Raw genomic sequence first — 10,278 nt, 5'->3', positions numbered from 1 at the left:
TTTAAAGGACTGTAATATTTGGGGATGTTTCAGAAAGTTGTCTCTCACACAAATATGAGATTAGAGGATTCTGCTTATAGTGGATGGTTAGTAAAACTTGGAGATGGCAAACTTGATAGCAGTTTTCATTTAGGAATGGATATTATTGAAATCCCTTGAGAAATGATTTGTAATGGATCTATTATTGAAGCTACCTTTGGAAATACTATATCTATTAAAAATATATCTAAACATGAAATTCTTTGTCCAAAAAAATGAGTATGTTCAAAAATTAAATGAAGAAATTTTGGATATACTCGATGGAGATTTTCACAAATATTTGAGTAATGATTCCATTGATTCAACAGATAATGCTTAAAAGGAAAATTTTGCCATCGAATTTCTTAATAGTATTACTCCTTCGGGAATGCTGTGTCATAAATTAAAATTGAAAGTGGGTGCAATCATCATGCTATTGAGAAATCTCAATAGTAAATGGGGTCTTTGTAATGGTACCAAATTCATTATCAAAAGATTACGACCTAACGTTATCGAAGCTGAAGTATTAACAGCATCTGGTTGTTCTGATTCCAAGAATTGATTTGTTCCCGTCTGACACTGGCCTCCCATTTAAATTAATTCAACAACAATTTCCTGTGATGCCAGCATTTGCGATGATTATTAATAAATCACAAGGACAAACTCTAGACAGAGAGGAATATTCCTACTTGAACCCATTTTCGCACATGGTCAGTTATATGTTGCTTTCTCTCGAGTTTGAAGAGCATGTGACGTTACAGTTAAAGTTCTAAATACTTCATCACAAGGAAAATTAGTCAAGCACTCTGAAAGTGTTTTCACTGTTAATGTGGTGTACAGGGAGATATTAGAATAAGTTTAATCACTTTATCAGTCATTGTTTGCATCATTGTTGTTTTTATATCATGTTTTTGTTGTTTTCATATTGTTTTTGTCGTTTTTATATCATGCCTCTGTTGTTATATCCTTTTGTTACTGTTTACTTATTAATAAATTTATATATTATTTTCAAATACATTTTACTAATTTCCTTTCATCTCTCACACTTCTATTATATAAAAAGGGCAAATAGCAATATTAAAATATCTTCACTAATCGCTTCTCAGCCTTTTGGCTAAGATCAAGTGCAGTATCTGTTCTTATCAGTTTAAAATATCTTCACTAATTAATTCCCTTTTAATGTGCACAAATTTGGTGCACTGGGCTGCTAGTATAATAATAATTTTTGTGAATTTATTTTCAGACATACTTAATTTTAATTATGCAAACGTGTCTACATAAATTAAAACATGTAAACTAACTAACTTGTCAAGTTTTTAATATACACATTCAGAAAACCTACTTTATTATATAATGAACTTTCAGCTTTAACAGACACCCCCTTGTCTGAATTAGTCTGTTATATTGAGGTTTTACTGTATGGTTTTCTTCAAAAAATTAAAAACAGAACTAGATTATGACCCAACAATTCCACTTCTCAGTATATATCCAAAAATATCCAAAACACTAATTTGAAAAGATATATGAATCAATCCCTGTGTTCATTACAGCATTATTTACAATAGCCAAGATATCGAAGCAACCTAAGTGCCCATCAATAAGATTGGAGGTAATATGGCTACGGGCTCAGTTCCCAAAAAGGGGTGTGTAGAAAGCAGCCCATCAATGTTTCTCATCAATGTTTCTCTCTCATAGATGTTTCTATCTCTCACTCCCTCTCCCTTCTTCTCTCTAAAATCAATAAACATATTTTTTAAAAAATAAGAAAATAAATAAGAAGTAATACCAGCCATGGCAAGGTAGCTTAGTTGGTTACAGCATTGTCTGGATATGTCAAGGTTGCGGGTTCAATCTTTGGTCGAAGGAAAGAGAACATTAAGAAGCAACCAATGAATGCATAAATTAAATAAGTGGAAAACAAACTGAGATCTCTCTGTCCCCCCTCCCTCTCTCTAAAATCAATCAATCAATCAATCAATCAATCAATCAATAAAGGGTAGCACATCTTAGGACAATGGAAACTAAGGAGAAAATAAGCAAATGGGACTACATCAAAATAAAAAGCTCTGCACAGCAAAAGAAGCCATCAACAAAAAACAAGACAACCCACTGCATGGGAGAACATATTTGCCAACGTTACATCCAACAAGGGTTTAATCTCCAAAATTTATAGGGAACTCATACATCTTAACAAAAGGAAGATAAACAATCCAATCAAAAAATGGGCAAAGGACCTAAATAGACACTTTTTGAAAGTGGACATACAGAAGGCCAAGAGACATATGAAAACATGTTCAAAATCACTAATTATCTGAGAGATGCAAATCAAAACAACAATGAGGTACCATCTCATACCTGTCAGAATGGCTATCATCAACAAAGGACAAGTGCTGGAGACAATATAGAGAAAAAGGAACCCTTGTGCACTGCTGGTGGGAATGCAGACTGGTGCAACCACTGTGGAAAACAGTATAAAGTTTCCTCAAAAAGTTAAAAATGGAACTCCCATTTGATCCAGTGATCCCACTTCTAGGAATATATCCCAAGAAACCAGAAACACCAATCAGAAAGAATATATGCACCCCTATGTTCATAGCAGCACAATTTACCATAGCCAAGATTTGGAAACAGCCTAAGTACCCATCAGCAGATGAGTGGATTAAAAAACTGTGTTACATCTACACAATGGAGTACTACCCTGCTGTAAAAAGGAAGGAACTCTTACCATTTGCAACAGCATGGATGGACCTGGAGAGCATTGTGCTAAATTAAATAAGCCAATCAGAGAGGGACAAATATCACATGATCTCACACATTTGTGGAATATAATGAACAAAATAAACTGATGAACAAAAATAGATTCAGAGACAGAGAAGCATCGATCAGACTGGCCAACCTCAGTGGGGAGGCAGGGGAGGGGCGGGTAAGAGAACAACCAAAGGGCTTGTATATATGCACATAAGCATAACCAATGAACATAGACAGTGGTGGTTGGGGGGAGGGGGGAGGGTATGTGCTGAGGGGGTAGGGAGAGCCAGGGAGAGGTCAATGGGGGAAATTGGAGACATACATAATACTTTAAACAATAAGAAATTTTAAAAAAAGAAGTAGCACAATGGAATATTACTTAGCCATAAAAAATAAAATCTTTGTGACAGCATGGATGGACCTAGAGGGTACTATGCTAAGTGAAATAAGTCAGAAAAAGACAAATACCATACGATTTCACTTATATGTGAAATCTAAAGGGAAAAAAACAAACAAAATAGAAAGAGATTCATAGATACAGAGAACAGACTGATAGTTGCTGTGGGAGGGAAGTTGGGAAGCTGGGTGAAAAAGGTGAAGGAATTAAGAAATACAAATTGGTAGTTGGAAAATAGTCATAGGGATGTAAAGTACAGCATAGTCATTAATCTATAATAATAAAAGGGTAATATGCTAATTAGACTGGACAAAGCTGCAGCAGGTGGTTGCAGCAGAGGTGGCTGTGGGGGCTGAGGCCAAGGCCCTTGCACGAATTTCGTTCATCGGGCCTCTAGTATTATAATAATTATGTATGGTGCCAGGTGGTTACTATTAGGGTGATCACTTGATCCTATCTAATAAAATAGTAATATGCAAATTGACCATCACTCCAACACACAAGATGGCCGCCTCCATGTGGACACAAGATGGCCGCCACAAGATAGCCAGCATGGGAGGGCAGTTGGGGGCAATCAGGCCTGCAGGGGAGGGCAGTTGTGGAGGACCAGACCTGCAGAGGAGGGCAGTTGGGGGGACCAGGCCTGCAGGGGAGGGAAGTTGGGGTTACCAGGCCAGCAGAGGAGGGCAGTTGGGGGCGAACAGGCCTGCAGGGGAGGGCAATTAGGGGGGACCAGGCCTGCAGGGGAGGTCAGTTGGTGGGGACCAGGCCGGCAGAGGAGGGCAGTTAGGGGCAATCAGGCAGGCAGGCGAGCAGTTGGGAGCCAGCAGCCCTGGATTGTGAGAGGGATGTCCAGTGGAATCGGGCTTAAACGGGCAGTCAGACATCCCTTGAGGGGTCCCAGATTGGAGAGGGTGCAGGCTGGGCTGAGGGACACACACACACACACACACACACACACACATATGCACAAATTTCATTCGCCGGGCCTCTAGTAAGTTATATAAAAGTATTATCACTATGCCAAAACTAATATAAAATAATATTGAATTTCAACTGTAATTGAAAAATAAAAAGTGATAATAAAGCAAAAAAGAAGAAAGCATTCATAACATTAGGAATAAAAATACTTACCTAGGTAGACGATGCTAACCAGAACAAATTTTCTCTGATCGCCAGCAAGCAATTCCTCCTTCTGATGTGTGGACTAGGGACCTGGGGGGAGGAAGTACTGATACATTAAAAACCTTCAACAGCCAGGCTGGCATGGCTCAGTGGTTGAGCATTGACCTATGAACCTGGAGGTCAGGGTTCAATTCCTGGTCAGGGCACATGCCCGGGTTTCAGGCTCAATCCTCAGTGTGGGACATGCAGGAGGAAGCCGACTCATGATTCTCTCTCATCATTGATGTTTCTCTCTCTCTCTCTCTCTCTTCCTCTCCCTTCCTCTCTGAAATCAATAACATTTTATTTTAAGAATATCCTTCAACAAACATTTGTTGAATAAATAAATAAATGAATTTTAAGAAGTATTCTCTAATCTCACCCTGGTAAGTCAGTTCCTTTGCACCTTCGTGTCTTGGAATATTAATGAGCAATGGTATTTCATCTTCAAACTTTCATTATCTCTCTGAAAGTTTTTTTATTAATTAAATCTTTATTGTTCAGATTATTACATTTGTTCCTCTTTTTCCCCCCCATAACTCCCCTCCTCCCAGTTCCTGCCCCACCCTCCGCCCTCACTCCCCACCCACTGTCCTCATCCATAGGTGCACGATTTTTGTCCAGTCTCTTCCCGCATCTCCCACACCCCTTTCCCCCCCAAGAATAGTCAGTCCATTCCCTTTCTATGTCCCTGATTCTATTATAATCACCAGTTCATTCTGTTCATCAGGTTATTTATTCACTTGATTTTTAGATTCACTTGTTGATAGATGCATATTTGTTGTTCATAATTTGTATCTTTACCTTTTTCTTCTTCTTCCTCTTCTTAAAGGATACCTTTCAGCATTTCATATAATCCTGGTTTGGTGGTGATGAACTCCTTTAGCTTTTCCTTATCTGTGAAGCTCTTTATCTGACCTTCAATTCTGAATGACAGCTTTGCTGGATAAAGTAGTCTTGGTTGTAGGTTCTTGGTATTCATCGCTTTGAATATTTCTTGCCACTCCCTTCTGGCCTGCAAAGTTTCTGTTGAGAAATAAGCTGACAATCGTATGGGTATACCCTTGTAGGTAACTGAGTTTCTTTCTCTTGCTGCTTTTAAGTTTCTCTCTTTGTCTTTTGCTCTTGGCATTTTAATTATGATGTGTCTTGGTGTGGTCTTCTTTGGATTCCTATGGTTTGGGGTTCTCTGCGCTTCCTGGACTTGTAAGTCTATTTCTTTCACCAGGTGGGGGAAGTTTTCTGCCATGATTTCTTCAAATAGGTTTTCAATATCTTGCTCTCTCTCATCTTCTGGCACCCCTATAATTCTGATGTTGGTACGCTTGAAGCTGTCCCAGAGGCTCCTTACACTATCTTCGTATTTTCGGATTCTTTTTTCATTTTGCTTTTCTGGTTGGGTGTTTTTTGCTTCTTCGCATTTCGAATCTTTGACTTGATTCTTGCGCTCCTCTGGTCTGCTGTTAGGAGTCTGTATAACATTCTTTATTTCAATCCATGTATGCTTAATTTCTAGTTGGTTCTTTATCACAAGATCGAGGGTCGCATTAGATTTCTTGTAGAGCTCATTAAGTTTATCGGCAGCTTCTAGACAGTTCTTGAGAGACCTTAAAGGTGTTGTTCTGAACTCTATATCCTCCACTGACAATTTTGTCCTGTTTCTTTGTCTCTGCATTTTTTATGCTTTCTTAGTGCATCCCCTAGTGGTCTTTGTGAGCAGTCTTGTTGTAGTTAAGCCTTGATTGTTGTAGTTAATACTGGGGGATTTGACCTCCAGGCCAACTGGCTGTGAGAATCAGCTGTGTCTGCAGTGGGAAAACTTCTGTCATCTGGGGAGGTGCTAATCTAGCCTTTGCCTGAGGCTATCCGGCAAATGGCTCTGTGCAGGGCTTGGGTGGGGCGGGTCACACGGGATCAACTGGACAGGCGGAGGGAGCAGTTATGGCTGCTCTCAGTCCCATCCCCAGAGGCTCTGCCTCTCATAGTCCCAGCAACTGCTGCAAACCTCAGAGAGAAAGCTGCCCTCGCGTTCCGACCAATGCCAGACAGTCCCGCTTCTCCCATTTGAGTCTGGGTCCCTAGAGACTGGCCCAGAACTGGAGCTCAGAATCTGAGACTCCCTCCCAATTGAAAACGACAACCGTGCCCTCAGCCACCAGCCCACTCCGCGTGCACTCCGCACCTTTGTATTTTCTGCACTGCGCCTCCTCTGAGTCTCGGTATGCTGTTCTCTTTCCTTCTAGTTGAAGAATTTCCCCTCAGCCAGTCTTCCTGTGGTTCTGGGCGATGTCCATTCCGTCTTTTAGTTGTATTTTTGAAGTGGTTGTGCGAGGCAGCAATCTCCGGTGTTTACCTATGCCGCCATCTTGGTTCTCTCCCTCTCTGAAAGTTTGATAATGAAGGGTTTCACTCAACCTGAGTGTCCTCATAGGTTTTATTACTGGTGTATTTAAATATCATTTATTCTAAAATAAAATCTTTCTAGGAAGAGGACTTAAACTTGCTCAGGAGTCTTTTGTTCTGTTAACTCTATTTCTTCAAGGGTTGGTTCTTTTCTGCTGTTGTGGAGTTCGTGCTGTCTCTTTCCTAGTGTAGATTTTGGTCACTTGCCTGGTGACTCTTAGTTGCCTGCTCATCTTTATTTTTGAAAAATCCAGCTCTCCTGCCCATTCTATTTGCTATAATTTGACTCAGGAAGGGAATGCTGGCAATTTGATATTTTATTCCACTGACTTAGCCTCAGGGCAAATTAAACCATTGGATCAGCTTAGAATATGCACCAGAACAGAGGGTAAACCTAACCCAGACGGCTCCTGTGTTTCTTTCTAAGTAATCACCTTGATAAATGCCCCAGAACTTCCTCCCATTTTTCTGAATCCACGACACTACATTTGGAATTTCCTAGAACTGCCCCAGCTTCGAGCTCATGGTTTCCTCTCATTTTATTTCTCACTAATCCTGATCTTGTCTGACTCATCTTAAATTAATACTTCTAATTTCTATTCACAACACAGTGGGGGAGGAAAGGGGAGAGAGCAGTAATGAAGCAAATGGGGTAAAAAGTAACAATCAGTGAATCTGGGTAAAGATTTTACATTGTTCTTTGTACTCTTCTTATTCATGTAACATTTCTTCTAAATTTGAAATTATTTCCTAATTCGAACTTGTTTTTAAGAAGCTGTCTATTGAGGTGATGCCAAGGTCTTCACTTGTCATTAATTTCTCAGGCCACACTAATTCGACTGTACATCACTGAATATGGTCTTTATAAAACCACCCCTGAGTCTGATGATTCAAACCAGTAAATATTTTCACTTCTCATCTTAACTAACTCTCAACAGTGTCAGACACCATCGACCATTACTTCCTTCTTGAAACAGATTCCTTGGGGTGCTGTTCCTCTCCTTCCTGTCCAGCTGCTCTGGCTCAGGCTTCTGTGCAGCCTGGCCCCTTACCTTACCATTACTTATTGGAGACCCTCAATGCTTGATCTTAGACCCTCTCATCTGTATGTCTGTACTTGTTCTTCTAAGAGACCTCTTCCTTGCCCCAAACGTCCATTACGTAAATACACCAACAACTCTCAAATTTCCATTCCCAGACAAAGAGTTTGCATACCCACCGAATCAACTCAATATTTCCAAACTGTCCTTTCAAAAGCACTTGAAAATTCCACATATCCCAACGTGACCTGTGATCTTTAGAATCCCCCAAATTCATAAATGCTTCCACTCTCTATCCAATTGCATGAGCCAAAATTCTTGGCTTCTCCATCTCAACTAGATTCAAAGCCTTGCCAAGTCCTATTCCTTTTATCGTGTATCTTTTATTTGCATTCATTGCCACTCCATCTTCAAAGCCACACTCCATTTCAGACCTCCCACTATCTCTCATTGGGGTGATTCCATGGGCCTCCTTGCCTCCATTCTTTGCCACCTATGCAAACTCTACACCCCTGAAAGAGATCTGGTTCTAACTAGCTAATCTGACTGCTTGTCTTCTTCCTACTCTATCACCCTCAGGATAAAGCTTTGGGCAGGCATCCACAAGCCACATGGTTTGACCCTCTCATTTCCATCTCCACTACTCTAACCACTCTCCTACCTCTAGCCCTCTGTACATGCTGTCTTCCCCACCTGGAGCTCACTTTCCAAATCCTCTCTTGATGAACTTCATTTTCCACATATTGGATCAAATGCCTGGCATGCACGCGCGCGTGCGTGCGTACACACACACACACACACACACACACACACACTGTTCTATTAGCTGACTTAATACTCCCAAAAGCCCATGAGCTGCAAAGTTTGTTTCCATTTTACAATTGAAGACACTAAGCCCAGAGACACGAAGGCATTTGCCCAAGGATTCACAGCTTAGCTAGCAATGGCAGGATCAGGGCTGGAACTCAGCTCTGTGGGACCCTAAAATGCCTGTTTTGTATGAGCCAGCAATCCCAGCTCTGGGAGTATACCCAAAAAAATTAAAATCAGGGTTCCAAGAAGGTATCTACACTCCCATGTACATTGAAGTATTATTCACAATAGCCAAGTTCTGGAAACTACTAAATGTCCATCAACAGATGAGTGGATAACGAAATAAAGGAAATGTGATACATCCACATAATGGAATGTTATTCAACCATTAAAAAAAAAAAAAAAGGCCCTAACCAGTTTGGGTCAGCCTATGGACTCAAGGGTCCCAGGTTTGATTCTGGTCAAGGGCATGTACCTTGGTTGCGGGCACATACCCAGTAGGGAGTGTGCAGGAGGCAACTGATCGATGTTTCTCTCTCATTGATGTTTCTAACTCACTATCCCTCTCCCTTCTTCTCTGTAAAAATCAATAAAACATATTTTAAAAATAAAAAAATAAATAAGGAAACCCTGCCATATGCAATAGCATGGATGAACCTTGAGGACATTATGCTCAGTGAAATAAGCCAGAAGGACAAATACAGTAGGATTTCACTTGCTAGTATATGAGGTCTCTAAAATAGAAGCAGGGAGTAGAATGGTGGTAGCCAAAGGCTGGGGGAGGGAGGAGAGTTGTTAATCACTGTACAATATCAGTTAGGAAAGATGAAGTTCTAGAGATCTGTTGCACAGCGTTGTGCCTATAATTAGCAATACTGTACTGGACACTGAACTTTTTGTTAAGGCAGAGCTCACATTAAGTATCTTTAACACAAGTTGTTGTTGTTAATCTTTTTCCGAGGATATTTTTTTCATTGATTTTTAGGGAGAGTGGAAGAGAGGGAGATATGAGGAGAGAGAGAGTGAGAGAGAGAAAGAAGTGTGGATGTGAGAGAGACATATCGATGGTTGCCTTCCAAACATGCCGCAACTGGAATAGGGCTCGAACCTGCAACCCATGCCCTTGACTGGGAATCGAACCCAAGACCCTTCAGTGCTCGGGCTGACACTCTAACTACTGACCCACACCGACCAGGGCAACACGATTTAGTTATTTATTTTTTAAATCTTTATTGTGAAAAGTATTACATAGCACCACCCCCCCAAATCCCCCATTAACCTCTTCCAGCCCACTCCCATCTCCCCTCTACCCCAGGCCCTCACCACCCCATGTCTGTGTCCACGGGTTATGCATATATGCATAAAAGTTCATTGATTGATCTCTTCCCACCCACCCTCACCTACCTTCCCTCTGAGGTTCAACAGTTTGTTCATGCTTCTATGTCTCTGGGTCTATTTTTGTTCATCAGTTTATTTGGTTCATTCGATTCCACATATGAGTGAAATCATGTTATACTTGTTTTTCTCTGACTGGCTTATTTCACTTAGCATGATACTCTCCAGGTATACCCATGCACAATTTTTTTTAAAAGTATACTCTGCAGACACATCTCCACTCCTTCCTCACTGGACAGCTGCCAGCACACACATAATGCCATGAGAAGCTGTGTCTTGATCCACATTCCAATCCCTTAA

The 10,278-nt window shown here is 40.7% G+C and overlaps 1 pseudogene; it reads left to right on the top strand.

Moving 5' to 3' along the window:
* Positions 1 to 1,112: 1,112 nt before the first annotated feature.
* Positions 1,113 to 1,255, top strand: LOC118659536 (annotated as a pseudogene).
* Positions 1,256 to 10,278: the final 9,023 nt, after the last annotated feature.

Source organism: Myotis myotis, unplaced genomic scaffold (assembly GCF_014108235.1).
Source record: "Myotis myotis isolate mMyoMyo1 unplaced genomic scaffold, mMyoMyo1.p scaffold_m19_p_6, whole genome shotgun sequence".
NCBI classification, from domain to species: Eukaryota; Metazoa; Chordata; class Mammalia; order Chiroptera; family Vespertilionidae; genus Myotis; species Myotis myotis.
The sequence above is the reverse complement of the archived record's forward strand: the minus strand, read 5'-3'. Positions and strand labels throughout refer to the sequence as shown.